General features: G+C 44.3%; 1 protein-coding gene across 6 annotated transcripts in view; it reads right to left on the reverse strand.

Annotated features, from left to right (window-relative positions):
* DNAJC6 (DnaJ heat shock protein family (Hsp40) member C6) overlaps window positions 1-14,754 on the reverse strand; it is a 127,908-nt gene that overhangs the window by 48,411 nt on the left and 64,743 nt on the right. The window lies entirely within an intron of this gene.

A 14,754-nucleotide genomic window follows, 5' to 3' on the forward strand; every position in this document is an offset into this window, starting at 1 on the left:
TCATTTTAATTCTTAGAAATTCATCTCTCACGTAAATGAGTCACTGGATTGCCAGCCACAGAATGCACAGGAATCCAATTAGAAATAACAGTTCCACAGAAAAAATAATTAAGTGAAAAAACGGACACCCCCTATGCCAAACAAGAGGCTAGGCATGGAACAAAGCCACCACAGTCAAAAGACGGGATTTGGAGTCAACTTCCACTACTAGCTGGATACATTAACGCGCAGCTGAGTAGCTGATCAAGGTCTTCACTTCTTTATCTGTAGATTGGAAGCTTTTAATAGAATCCCACACAGGACTGCGGTGAGGATTACATAAGGCAAGTTTCTATAAACTCTTCACACGGTGCCTGGTGTGTCGCGCACTTAATAAATGATAGCTACAAGGCAGCTCTGGGGAGTGGGAAGAATAAAGCCAGAAAAATGCTGTCTCCAGCAGAGTTAGGCAGCCTCAGCGAAAAAAAAAAAAAGAAAAAGAAAAAGGCCACGCTGTTCAGTTTCAGGGGTGACGAGGGCAGACAATAGGGACGTGCGCAGCAAGGACAGAATGCTCGTCTGGAGCTCCTGCTACAGCACAGGTAAATTCTTCACTTCTGATAGTTCAGAATCAGGAGTGGTGAACAGAGGTGAACCTCTTTATAAGCTCCGGGGTTTCCTCTTCCCATGCTGAAGCGCTCTAGCACCTACTATGGGGGGTGATTATGTGCTGTCTGCACGGCTGATATTCAGGTTCACACAGGTCCAGGGATCCTGGCTTCTGAAACACTGAAATACTTCTGTGCTATCTGGCACATAACATGAGCTATGAGAACTACAGGTCACTTGATGGCATTGCACAGCAGTGGCCCTAGACACGGACCAGCCTGGTAGCTGCTCAACAGACCACAGGGGCAGAGGTGTGGGGTGAGGGGTGTCCACCAGCAGTTCCAGAGAAGCTCAGGGCCGGCAGACGCAGGCCACGAAGCAGATCGTGCCGATGACTCAGGCGGGTCCAAATAACGCGGGGTCCTCAAAGTGCGTCACCGCCCTGACAAGTCTACAGCATGCCCAGTCCTTCTTAGGGGGGAATAAGCTGCCAGGGCCGTTGCGACAAGGGGTTTAACAGGGATCTTGCTGGAAGGATCTGGTACCATTTCCTACATCAAACTACAGCTTGGAAATGGAAATCATTTAGCAAGTGACAAGGATACTCTGGAGAATGTCCCAAATCAACAAAACAAATGGAAATTAGAATGGTAAATAATGTGTGCTAAAAATATTATCACATGGTAAACAATTATATGTGACGTGTAGGTGCATATTTGTATAGAAAATAAAAGGGACTATACCTCACATTTTATACATATTTACATATTAATTTGCATTATTATAACAGCTATTAAATATCTTACTATTACTCCAGATACCATCAAATCAGTATGGACAGTATTTCTGTACCCACTCTCAGGACTTTGATGGGAGAAGCAACCCTAGCTCCTTCCTGAGCTGTGCGGTCATAAGAGAATCACAGACTTGGGGTCTCAAGAAGATAAAAACAGGGTAATGGATTTAGATGATTCCCTAAGTCCCTTCCAGTTCTAAAATTCTTTGAGACCATCATCATTGTAAAAGGGTCATCTGTTAAGCACATGCCCTAGACTAGCCATTCTGCTAAGCAGTTTGCATACACCACTAAATCAGACCCTCACACTAAGCACAGTGGCCCTCAGGCATCCCACTGATAAAACTGAGACTTTGGTAAAATTAACAATAGTTATGGCGGAATGAGATTGGACCTAGGTTTGGCTGGCTCCAAAGACTCGGGTCTTACCCACCTCCCCATCCTGAAGTCTTTCATAAGGACTTCGTCTCTCATGCCCCCATTCTCCCATCTGACTGTGCACCTCCATCCTAGGATCTGAAGCAGTCTGACCTACACAGAATTATTTGTGAATGGGTCTGACCCATCCACCTAGCAACTCTGGTTCCTCAATAACAGGGACAATGTTTCATGCTTCTTCATGCCTTCCTAAACTCTTAGGGTAATACTGGGCACACAGTAAGCACTCAATAAATGTATGTGAAATGGGGCTGCTGTAGATTACAAGAATCAGAAGATGGCAGAGATGGCATGCAAGACCAAACAGATCAACCTTGGTAGAGACTTGGTCTTGGCTTAACTGTAGACAGCAAATATAACCAGATGCTTTCACTGTCTCCTCATATTTCTCTGAATTTCTGACTAACACTGTACCATCCAGCACCTGCTGAGCACGCTTGCCTAAGAGATGGAGATTTCATGAACAAGAGTTTTATTATACAGAAGACTAACACTTGACAAGAAAACCAGAGAGGCATTTTTATATTCAGACAGATAAAAGGAGCTAATTAAGTAACCACCTCAAGCTCCTCTTTCCAAAGGGATCCAAGATATTTTTTTTAATGATCAGAGTAGAAAGAATAAGAAATAGAGTCAAAATGAAGACCACACTGAGACCAAAACTGACTCTGTGTAGAATAAGGGCAAGGCATAATGGTCACTAACAGGGCTAGGGAAATTCCAGCTAAATGGATGTAACACATTTGGTCCCTTCGTGGATAACTGGAATCAGGCTACAGTTGCCATCCAAATTCTACACAGTAAATTCTCATATAAAACAATACATGGATATCGCTTACTTTGATTCAACGAACATTTTAAGTACTCCTGGTGTGCCAGGGAAATAGATCTATCTAAGAGATCCTTGCTCTCCAACATTTGGGCCAAATAAAGAGGTTCACCCTCATGAAATAACAATGATCAGATCTACTTAATGAGATCAGAACCTTCAATGGAATTCTGAAGAACTAGGAAAGGCTCTGTTCACCACATGGCCTCTCAACCCCAGGGAGTGAGGGACCGTCAATCTTGTTTCTTCCTTTCTTTAATCAAAAGGTCAGGGCTTAAATCTCATTAAATGGACTATGACATTTCCCCTTAATGGCTAGTTTTGTTGCCTGGAACAGAGAAAACATCCTCACTGTTATCTGACCCTGTCTGTGATGGGAGACAGAGACAGCAAAGGATAGCTGGCCTGCTTAAAGAATACCACAAAGAAAAACGTCAAGCAAAAATCTTCTTTTCACTGTTTTGGTTCCATTCAATGGAGAGAGGGAGGCAATAGAGGCCTCAAAGATTGACTGAGAACTAACCTTCCTCCCAAACTACTCCCAGATACACTGAGAACCTTAGGAAAGCACTGTTTGTTATGCAAATGAAGTTCTAAGAGGCATCTCTCAACCCTCCTCCTTCCAACAAGATTGTCCTTCTCGGCTCCTCCTAGACAGAAACTCTAGAGCTGCCATTGCAAGCAGATTTCTCAGAGAAAGACCCCAGCACTGCTCTCCAAAGGAGCAGCAACTGTCATGGACAGATATTGTTTGTTACTTACAAGATCAGAGTACATGCATCCCACACAATAAAACTGAAAGGTATTTTTGCTCTTGTTTTTCAGACAAGGCAAGTATGTCTCAAAGAGGCAGATTCATTTGCGCCAGGATTCTTAGCTAGGATATACAAACGCCTGTGTGATGCCAAGACCCATGCTCCTTTCCTATCATCAGTGACAGTCATCTATACTCAACCACAGAGGTGGAAGTCCTGCTTGAACCATGAGAGGAAGCAAACCAGACTCATACCATTTCAAAACTCAGTGGGATATTAGCAACACAGTCCCATGCTTCACATGGATACACCAGGAAGATAAAATTATTCCCCACAAAGCGTTGCTAGGATTGACTTTGGGGAAAAAAAATCAGCTTTATTGACATATATACAATTGATCTATAATGAACTAAACATATTTAAAATGTAAACATTTAGTAAATATAGTAAGTATTAACATATGTATATGTGGGTGTACACATGTGTGAACGCACACACACACACACAGCACTAACTCCAAAACCTGAGTCCCTCTTGTATTACCCTTGAATGGAGTCCAGACTGTCTGGGAGAAGACAAACACATGGGTCACCACAAAGTACCATCCTTGGTCCCATTAGACTGTCCACCTTGCCATGGCCATCCTCTGTCAAAGCTCTGTGCTGTGCTAAGAAGTAGGAGGCTGGCTCAATCACTCCGGACAATTCAGAGAAAACTCCATGCATCGCCATACATCACAGAGCTCAGGGGAGGGGTTGACCAACAGACGCAACAAAGAATCCTCAGATTTTAGATCCAGAAGTACAACTAACTGGTCAAGAAACTGTCATGTGTGTGTGTGTGTGTGTGTGTGACTGTGAGGCTGAGAGAGGGAAGGAAAGGGGGAAAGAAGGTATGAGACAAATGCACATTCTGGTTTCTACTTTTTAAAAAAGTTTTGTTCAGATTAAAATACAGTATATATAAAATATATGTGTAGATGTTATATATTATTTTATATTATATTTTGTTATGTATCATTATACAATATATATTTTATTATAGAATAATACATATACTACAGAGGTCATTCATACTCAATACAGAAAATTTAGGCACATCAAAGGAAACATAGCAAAAGCATTAGGAAGAAAGCAAGTAGAAAAGAGGATATGATAGGGGAAAAAAGGAGAAAAATGGAAAATCTAGAATAAAACCAGACAAGGGCCAGTGTAATGCAAAGACCACAGAGCAGTATGGTGAACTCACTTCTCTGCACCTGCGGTCCACCAAAACCAGAGAAGATGGAATTAAAACAGAAGAAAATGAAACAAGAAAACAAACAAGGTGACCACTGTTAACATTTTGCAGAACTGCTCACATTTTCAGTTCTGTGTTTCTGTGGACATGCACAGATACATATTATATGATCTGTGCACATGTACACAGAAATAAGATCATACTCTACAGAGGTTGGACCTGCCACTTTTTCCACTTAACAGTGAAAAGCATTCTTCCAAGTCGTGAGGACCTTTTCTCTGCCATCTCTCACTGGGCTGCACCAGCACTGTTAACTGCTTCTCTCTTGCTCAGACTCGCCAAGTATTATTACATATATACATGCATGTAACGTGAACAGGACTTCAGAGGAGTTTATTTCCAGCTCGAGGAGAGGGATGCACGTTGCTGGGAGGAGGCAAGAGGAAGAGGTGGTGCGGCCGCCTCTTGAATTGCAGTTTGGGTAGACCGTTTCTACCCAAGGGCACTTCAGGCTGTGGGAGGAGAGCAGGCACAGACCAACAGACCGCCAAGTCAAGGACATACAGAAGGAGGAACAGGACCGAACCTGGGCCCCAGTTAGAACTGTACTGGCGACCGTGTCAGAGATGGCTGTTACAGTCTCCATCCACTAAGTGGATGAGGAAGGAGGGGGACTCGCGATAGCAAGCAATTGGTTTGAGGCAGCAACTATAGTGCACATTGCAACCAAGAGAGCACACTGTTTCCTCGGGGAACTGGGAGGAGGCAGAGGGTGTTAGAGAAAGAAGGGAGGTGAGACTGGGCAGGTGAGTGGTCCTCAGATCCCAGGGGACTGAAGGGCAAGCAAAAGAGTAAGAACTTTTACCCGCTCTCTGTATAACTGCTTGAGGGATATGGTCCTCACACTGACATAAACGACAGCAGATTTCCAAGAAGCCCTTCACAGAGCAGATTAATGCTGCCTCAGACAAGTGGAATTCCCCAGGGATAGCACACACTTTAGAACATATTTCAAAAGCTGGAATTCTGTCTGAGGGCACCTGAAGGAAATTTCAAGGCAGTACCTTCAGCATCTAATTACCAGATAAATGTATTCGCAGGAGCCTCTGACGCGCAGGCTCTGGAGTAGGTCATGTCAAGCATGAAAATGCTCGGTGAGGCTCAGTGAACTTGGAGTGAAGACACATCTATCTGCTAACTACCCAGGGAATGCGGAAATGCTCTGAAGGTGAATCCTGGGACAAAAGCAAAACAGTAACAAAATAAAACAAAAACCCATAGCAAGCAATCGGAGGAAACCCTGCTACCTAAGTGCAAAGAGAACCTACAGCGCCTCATTTCACTGGTCTCAGGACAAAGCTTCTGGCCTGGACTCGCCCGAGAGACATTCTCATAGAGGTCTCACCACTACCCTCTCGCATGGGAAAACCAAACACTGAGCCAACTCGACCGAAGTCAGTGATGGGGGTTGGCTTGGCCAGAACTGGGAGACCACCTGGGTCTGGCCTCGCGCACAGCAGACGGGAGGTAAAGCTCAAGGGCACATCCTCACCTGTTGGATAGAAGGCTGGTTCCTAACCTCTCTTCAGACCCCCTCCACTCAAAAGGAGATGCCCCTCTGTGTTACTTGTCCCAAAGACTCTCAACTCAACAATAATCACTCCTGGAGAATTAGGAAAAGAGAAGCAGCATTTGGTCCCAGCGCGATGTAATTGAAAGGACCCAGGCTTTACAAATAAGCAGACCTGGATTCATGACACTGACCCTGCTTCCTTACTCCCTTTATAGCGATGGGCAGGCTAATTCATCTAAGCCTCAGTTTCCCCAAGTGTAAAATGCGGGCCGATAGTACCTTCCTTCCATGCATGGGATGGGGTTTAAACAAAATAATGACAGATAAACATTTGTCACCTGGAAGGCAATCATAAATAGTATTTTCCCACGCATGCCTGTCTTCTTATTCCTCTGTGAGAAGTAGAGGAGACTCCCCTGAGAAACGCAACCATGAGAAAGGGAAGGAAACAGACACTTGAGAATGGTCTGCATCTAGGAACTGCCACCGTCTTCCTCAATTCAGTGGAAAGGCTACTTACTATCTGTGTAACCTCATGCAGAGAGAAAGCCCATGACACCTTCCTCACAGAATCAGCACAAAGATTAAATCCACCATCTGTAAAAGCACACTGTCTGCTACATTTACAACTTAGTAAATGGTAATGTGAGGTGGAGATGTCTGTGGTGGAACTGAATTAGCTAGAACATTGTTCACAATGGATCTAACAGGCACTCTGAAATCCTCTCCCTGTCTGGAGTTTTTCTGGCTTTCTGTTTTTTGTTTTGTTTTGTTTTGTTTTTCATCATATGCAGATTTGAACTGCACAGAGATCAGACATCCAGGAAATGGTTCTCAGATAAAAATCTTCACATGTGGGCTCCATGTCACCTGAGGCAAGCTTATCAAGCAAAGGAAGGGGGTCCCCACCTGGCTCCCATGTTAACTAGCTCCTCTGACTGTCTTTCTGGCTTAATTATGCTCCAATAATCCTGACAAGACTGGCTGGGCTGCACTGTAAATCATGACAGTGGAAATCCTACAATAAAAGCAAGATTAATGATATGACCTCAATCTTGGCATGCAGGCCCATTAATTGGAAATTATGGACTTAATTGAATTCTGGGCATAGCACAGCTAGCTGGTTTAAATTTCCTGAGACCTGTTTCTTCACCCACATGAAGATAACTTGAATGTACCAATGACAACTAAGCCAAACAGTGGGTATTGCTGAAGAGACAGATAATTGATTATTTCCTTGGCACATTAGCTACCCAACCATTAGTCATGCTTTGGAGGGGCCATCACCATCATCTCAGCCACCTCCCTGTCTTCTACATGTTTGAGGGTGAGGCGTAACCTCTCCAAACTTCAGTTTTGAGATAACTGTTAATTTATCTGACACACACACACACACACACGAAGTACCCAGTAAGAAGCAGCCATTATCATTGTCCCTTATTTGCCATCACCTGCTATGATAAGGAGCCTGGAGGTGGGGAGGGAATGGGAAGGAGCCGTGTGGCTTCTCCTCTGCGGGCTGCAGAAATAGCACCACAAAGGGCCCTGACAACGCACTGTACACCCAGAGCCTCCCTGAGTTCAAGGCAGCTTCGGCCCCACCTTGGCTTTCGACAAGTGCGGACTCTGGTATGTCTCTTCTGTTTGCTTCAGTCTAGTCTGTGTGAGGCAATCTGCTCCTGGGACAAAGGTTTACAGACATGAGTCCTCCTCGCCCGACACGGAGATGGGTATCAGAGTCTCCACTATGGAGGAGGAAGGGGGGGACTCCTGGGATGGTGAGAGGGGTGTCTAAAAGTGATCAGTGACTCTAGAACATGCTGGAACCAGGATATCACGCTGTTTCCTCAGGGAGTTGGGGGGATGCAGCGAGAGTGTTAGAGAGGGTGGGAGATAAGGCTGGGAAGGTGAGTGGTCCTCAAATCCCCAAAGGCTTGAAGGTCCAACTGAGAACCTTTAACAGAAGAGATGGAGTTATTTAGAATTATTGGGAGGGGTGTGGGAATGCTTTTGTTGGAAGCTGCACATAGACAAGCTAATGTGCAAGAAAAGCTTAGTGAGAACCGAGACAGTGCTTAATTTATGTCTGTACCAAGCACCCAGCAGGATGCCTACCAGGGTAAACAGTCCAAAAGAGGACGCTGAATCAAACGGAATTAAATCTGTCCAGAAACCAGGAGCGCCACTTCACTCTTAAACCAACTGCAATGGCTTTGAAGTGCCGCAAGGCGATGTGGCAGTGCCTACAAATCACCTTCTGATTGCTGGGAACCGGGACCACGGGCTTTATGTCCATTAGCTCTTTTAATCCTCACAAGCATGTTGCCAAGTGAGCTCTATCATCCCCCTTGTTCAGGTGAGCAAACTGAGGACCCAAGACACAAATACAGTCACACAGCCAGGGCTGTTCCCCAGGTCTGCCACCTTCCAAAGCCTATGATCTTCTCATGACATTTTATATATTAATCAAAAGCTTAAAACAGAAAGGGAAACAGTCAGGAGAATAGAGAAGCCAGATCCTGTGAGGGACCCTGTGCGTGAGCGAAGGATAGTTTTAGGACCAGGTGCTAAGGCGAGGAAACTGCTAAACGTCGCTTGTTGGGAAGGCACAAATGAATGGAAGCCGCCTTGCGGGACCTGAGCAGGCAGGAGAGGAAAGTCATGGTCTCTCGTGGGCACTGGGTAGTCACACCCAGGGGTGGGGGCAGTGCCTTCAGAGGCTCTTCCCTCACATGTGGAATCTAAAAAAGCCAAACTTGTAAAAACAGAGAGTGAAATGCCGGCTCCCGGGGTCTGGAGGGTAGGGGGCAGGACTGATGTTTAAAGGTATAAACTTGCAACGAGTGGTAAATAAGTCCTGGCAATCTAATGCACAGTACAGCGAACACAGATGATAATATTACATTTTAATCATCAAGCCTGCTAAAAGATTAGATCTTAATTATTTCAAGCACAAAAGAAGTGATAGTTATATGACATGACAGAGGCACTAACTAATGCTATAATGGCAATCGTATTACAACATATAAATGTATCAAATCGGCATGTTGTACACCTTACATGTCTGTAACATTATATGTCAAATATATTCCCATTTTTTTAAGAAAAAGATGCTCTTTCCTAAACTGACCTCTTCCTGCTGCCCAGTCCTACCCACCCTCCAGGCACAGGCCCTCTGCAGGGTCAGCAGCTGCTCAAACTTGGATTCTGATGCTCACCAGGCATGTGTACAAGCATCCCAGCGAAGGCAGCGGAGGTCGGCCACGTATCTAGCCAACAGCAGGGTGAGCCATGAAGCAGGCCTGCCTGGCTCTAAATCCCACACCCTTTCACCATCACGCTCTTCATCTTCCCCCGTAAGAGAGACAAGTTGGGGTCTCAGTGCAATTGCCAACAGTGCACGAGGGGAGGTACCTCTGAAAGAGCCCCACAGAGACCCTGCCCAACAAAAATCAGATATCAGAAATGCCTACGTCCCGAGATGCCCAGCTCTCCCCACAGCAGCCATCATCACTGTGCTTCTCACAAGAGTAGAAGACTGGACTCACCGAGGACAACGCAGGGGGCAGCACACGCGGAGCCAGTATCTCTCCTCCTCGCCCACTTACACTTGAGTCCTCTCCCTCCCAGGCATGAGTCCAGGCATTTGGGAATCCACATTATCTGACCATGACAGTAACCAAAGGTATTCAGTTCCAAATATCAGCGTGCCCTGAAGCACACGGCTTTTCCTCTCTGGGCAAAGCCTCTTCCCCTTTAAAATTAGGGGAGGTGGAATTGGCTGCTCCCTAAGGTCCCATAATACTGGGTGACTCCATGGGTCACAGACTCTATAAAACATGAGTGTTAAATTGTGATGGATGCAATTTGCTACAGGGCAAGGCACTGGTAGGAGCGCCACCAAACTGGACGTGGAGCTGAAGTCTTAACTGCTGCTACAGGGCAGCACCGGTCAAACAAAAAACATTCCATCCTCCATCGTGGCTTTCGTTTTCCATATCTGTGTGGGAAGCCCTGGTGAGGACTGTTATGTAACAGGCTGGCCAGCTGCAAGCTCATTCTGTCTTCTTTCTCTGCACTTGGCATTAATCTCAGAGTGACTGACCTCTCCCCGGCTGCCCTTTTCTGTTAAGCTTTAAACATCTGCATCTTGCCTTTATAACTGTGAGCTTCCAGAAGGCAAGCTGGGTGGTGAGACAAGACTGCAGACACAGTGCAGCGCACGGAGCTGTGGACACAGCGCTGGTGAGAGTGTTCCAGTATTCTGCTACTGAAAACAACAAACAGTAACTGAAATCAGCTAACCCTTGAGCACCTACTCTGTACCAGGCACCATTCTACATGCTTCACAACTCTTCGAGGTACGCATTATTGCTATCTTATATTTTGTACACGTGGAAACACATAGAGAGAGGCTATCAAATCTGCTGAGGTCACACAGTTAATAAAGGCAAAATGTGGACAGGCTCCCACAAGCATGTGTTGAATGAAATCACCTAGAGAACAGTTGGGAACATGTTCCTTTGGCATCAGAGAGACCTGGATCCAAATTCTAATTCAGCAGTTTACTCGCTGTTTCTTCAGATAAGCTGCTTAAGCCTTTCTGAACTTCAGTTTCTTCATCTGTAAAATGGGATAACAATATCTACCTTATGAGGTTACTCTGAAGATCAGAGACAAATGCCTCTGAAAGAACCTTGTGCGGTGCCCGGCCTAGTGATCTAGTCATGTGTGTGCTAAGCTCCTATGGTGTAGAAGGCGCTGTGGCAGGTGGTGGGAAAACAGAGGAAAGCATGGTCCCTGCCCACAAGCTGCTCAGAGTCTCCTGACCGGGCAAACATAAACAAAAAAAGTATATCCCAGGAGGAAAGGACAGTGTTACGCAAAAAAAAAAAAAAAAAAAAAAGTGTCCTTTTTTTTTTTTCAAGATTTTTTTTTCAAGATTAATCTTTTTAATGCCATCCTAAAACAGAATGGGCCAGCAGGGCCTCTGGGCTCAGCAGCTGTGGAGGAGGAGGGACCCCCTCCATACCTCCTAAGGCAGGTCACTGCACGAAGGCACTCATGAGGGGGACTTCAAGCCCCTCTTCTATTTCTTCATATAAAATTGGAGGAGGAGGGGAAGGGCAGGAGCCTGGAAAACATTCTTCCCAGCCCATGGGTAAAGGAAAAACTCAGGGAGCAAAACACTGCTAACTCAGGGTCTACCCTCACACACACACCCATCTTCCATCCCTCTCTAGAGTCTGCAGTGGAGACCTGGGGAGAGGACAGCCCGGGTTCACCTCTTCTTCCTTCTAGCTGGTACGAAGTTGATAATCACCACTCTGAGTGATATAGCAGACCCACGGCAGGGCCTGGTAACCACTCTTCTCGATGATCTTCATGTATCGGACCTGGATCCCGGAACACAGCAGAGAGCACCTGAGGGCAAGGAAAGCTGAAGAGAGTCTGGGCGGATTGTTCTTGGCTGATGAGGCCATACCCCAGGGTACTGACCTTGACCCTGTCCTCATATCTCACATTCAATCGGTCAGAAAATTTTGTCCAGAATCCAAAATGTGTGTAGAGCTTCCACTTTAAGAGGAAACGGAGGAGCTATGAGGGAGGGGTATATATTATACACACACCCTCACAGTCTTATATTGTTTCTAGCTCTGTCCACTGAAAAGGGCTAAACACAGAGGCCAACTCAGTAGCCCCGGCACACCAAGATTGTGGTCTTGAAACACCACGGCCCTCTAAAAACCACTAGGGCCCTTTGGAAAGTGGCTGATTCTAAGATCGGGGCAAAAAATATACAAGATGAGCCTGGTCTGTGATATGAGAAACTAAAAGAGAAGAGCACGGTATGAAAAAGACTCAGATGCCAACTTCAGAGGCTCCCACTTGCCAGAGACGGGTCCATGTGAACGTGAGTGAGAACAGTCCCTGCGATAGGCTGAAGCATAAATACATGTTCACAAACAGGAGTTCATAGTGATAAAATTACAGAAAGAGAGAGAAGCTTCATCAGCTACCTTTGGAGAATGCTGGGGAACCAATTTTTTTAATTTTGAAAACTAATAAGTAAAGGGAAAGACTCAAGACTTTTCGTGCCTTTGCCATATGAGCTGTACTTCAGGGTAACCCAGTATCTGATGAGGGAGAAATACTTCTCTTCATGGAAGTACTCCCAGCTCACAGAGAAAGAGTGGTAGAATTTACCATTTGCAATTCCTCATAAAATAATGGAACTAGGTAGTGATCACAAAAACAGAAACAGCCATGCATTATGACCCACAATGGAAATACGAAACACAGTCTATGAGACAGTTCTGATCTGAATCTAAACCTGATCAAACCTCTAGATCTAACTACCAGGGGACTCAGGGGACACAGGGGACAGAGGAAAAGGTAAGTGCTACCACAGGGGTGTAGTCAGCAAAATCCGGACTTTGGGGAAAACTTAAAATGCAAATCACCTAACTTATATTAACAAAGACATTGCAAAGGGACAAAAAAAGAGATGGAAAGGAAACTTTGGAAAATAAAGAGAATTAAGACACATGTCAGCCAACTTCAAGGCATGAACATTATTTGAATTCTTATTCAAACAAACTGTAAAAAGCGAAAAATTAGACTCCCATTTTAAAAATGGGGATATTCTGAACAGGCTGAATATTTGATATTAAGGAATTACTCTTCTAGATGAAATAAGGATGGGTAATGTTTAAGAAGCCCTTCTATTTTAGAGACATATTGGATGACATGATTATTACGACTGAGATTTACTTCACAGAAATCCATAGGACCAGGTACAGGTACAGAAGAAATGAGACTGATCAGGGGTAGATAATTGTTGAAGCTAGGTGACAGGGACATGGGTTTCCACTTTGCACTTAAGCTGTTACCCCTTCCTACTTCTATACATATTTGAAATTAGAAAGTTATATATATTTATACATTATGTACATTATACACCATCATATATAATGTATATATTACTATATGCAAACATGCATGTAGCTATAACCCGCCTTTCCTCACTCCCTGCAGAGCCACCAGTCATAGGTCTAAGTCATCATTCATTTCTCACCTGAATCGTTGCTATAGCCTCTAAACTGGTGTCTTTGCCTCCACCTTGCCTCCCTGCAGTCTGGTCAATAAAGAGCCACAAAAGCGTTCTTTCAGGAAATAAGGCAAGTCATGTCAGTCTTCTGCTTAAAATCTTCCGGTGCATTCTTATCTCACTTAGAATAAACATCAAAGTCCTTACTATGGTCTAAAGGCTCTTTGGAGTTGGCCTCTGCACACCTCTCTGGCCTCATCTCACACCCCTCTTCCCCTGTCTCTTTGTTGTAGCCACACTACTCCCCTATTCAACATACGCCCGCCTCAGGGCCTTGGCACATACCATCCACTGTCCCCCCGGAAATCCACATGGCTCGCTTCTCCACCTCCTACAGGTCTCTGCTTAAATGCTTCTTTTTCAGAGAGTTGTCCAGATCACCCTATATAAAGTAGCACCCCCAACCTTCTTATTTTAGTTACTTTTCTTCATCGTACTTTTTAATCCTGATTTTTTTCTGTCTCCACCTACTAGAAAAGAAGCTCTATAAAAGAACACATAGAGTTTATTCTAGGCACTGTTATTTCCCAAAGTGTCTGGCTCAATCCACATTGTTGATTTTGACCTTAAATTCTGAAACATAAACTAGCCAGCAAAACTGCACAGGGAGTATTGAGCAAAGGGTGGTAGAGCAGGTAGGAACCACAGTATGGAAAGCTGTGCACCTGTTTAAGACACTGAATTTTATCTTGTAGGCAATGGGGAGTCTCAGACTACATATAATAGGCCTTTGAATATTCCTTTTGATACAGTTTTGTTATTGCCCTCTCCCAAAGCAGATGTAGTTAAATTAACTTAAAAACAAAATTGCTTCTTGATTATCTAGTCCAAAAGATTCAAAATATATCTTCAAAATAATCTCTTATAATGAGTGAACCAGATATGAACATGGCTGAAGCGTTGGTTATTTCATGAAATACTTTATTTTAAATTTCTATTCATATCTATGTTTCTTTTAAAAAAAAAAAAAAAAAAAGGAGAGGTCATTTAAACAACCTCCAAGTCCTTAATAATGATTCTCAAGGCTCTCTTCAACATGATGTAATCAAACACAAGGCGATATTAAAGACGAAGCTCAGAAATAATCAAATAGTCATGAGGAATCCTGGACCCAGGGATGTTATAGAATGCATTATTAGGGATATGGAACAGAATTTGCAGTTATTTCCTTAAAATGTTTAAAATAATACCTATAGGGGAAAAACCCCTAAGTCATTGTCCAAAAAATGGCACTGCTGCTTTTCAACATGTTAAAGCTACTACGTTTTTCAGGAGTTACGACTGTAAGTGCACAGTATCTGAGTTGGAGTCCTGATTCTGTCCCCTGTTGTGATCTTGGGCCAGCCTCTTACCCCTTTTGAGCCTCAGGCTCATCAGCCATAAACTGAAGATAATTATATTCAGCTTAGAAAGCAGTTGTAAAAA

This window comes from Camelus bactrianus, chromosome 13 (assembly GCF_048773025.1).
Source record: "Camelus bactrianus isolate YW-2024 breed Bactrian camel chromosome 13, ASM4877302v1, whole genome shotgun sequence".
Lineage (NCBI taxonomy): Eukaryota > Metazoa > Chordata > Mammalia > Artiodactyla > Camelidae > Camelus > Camelus bactrianus.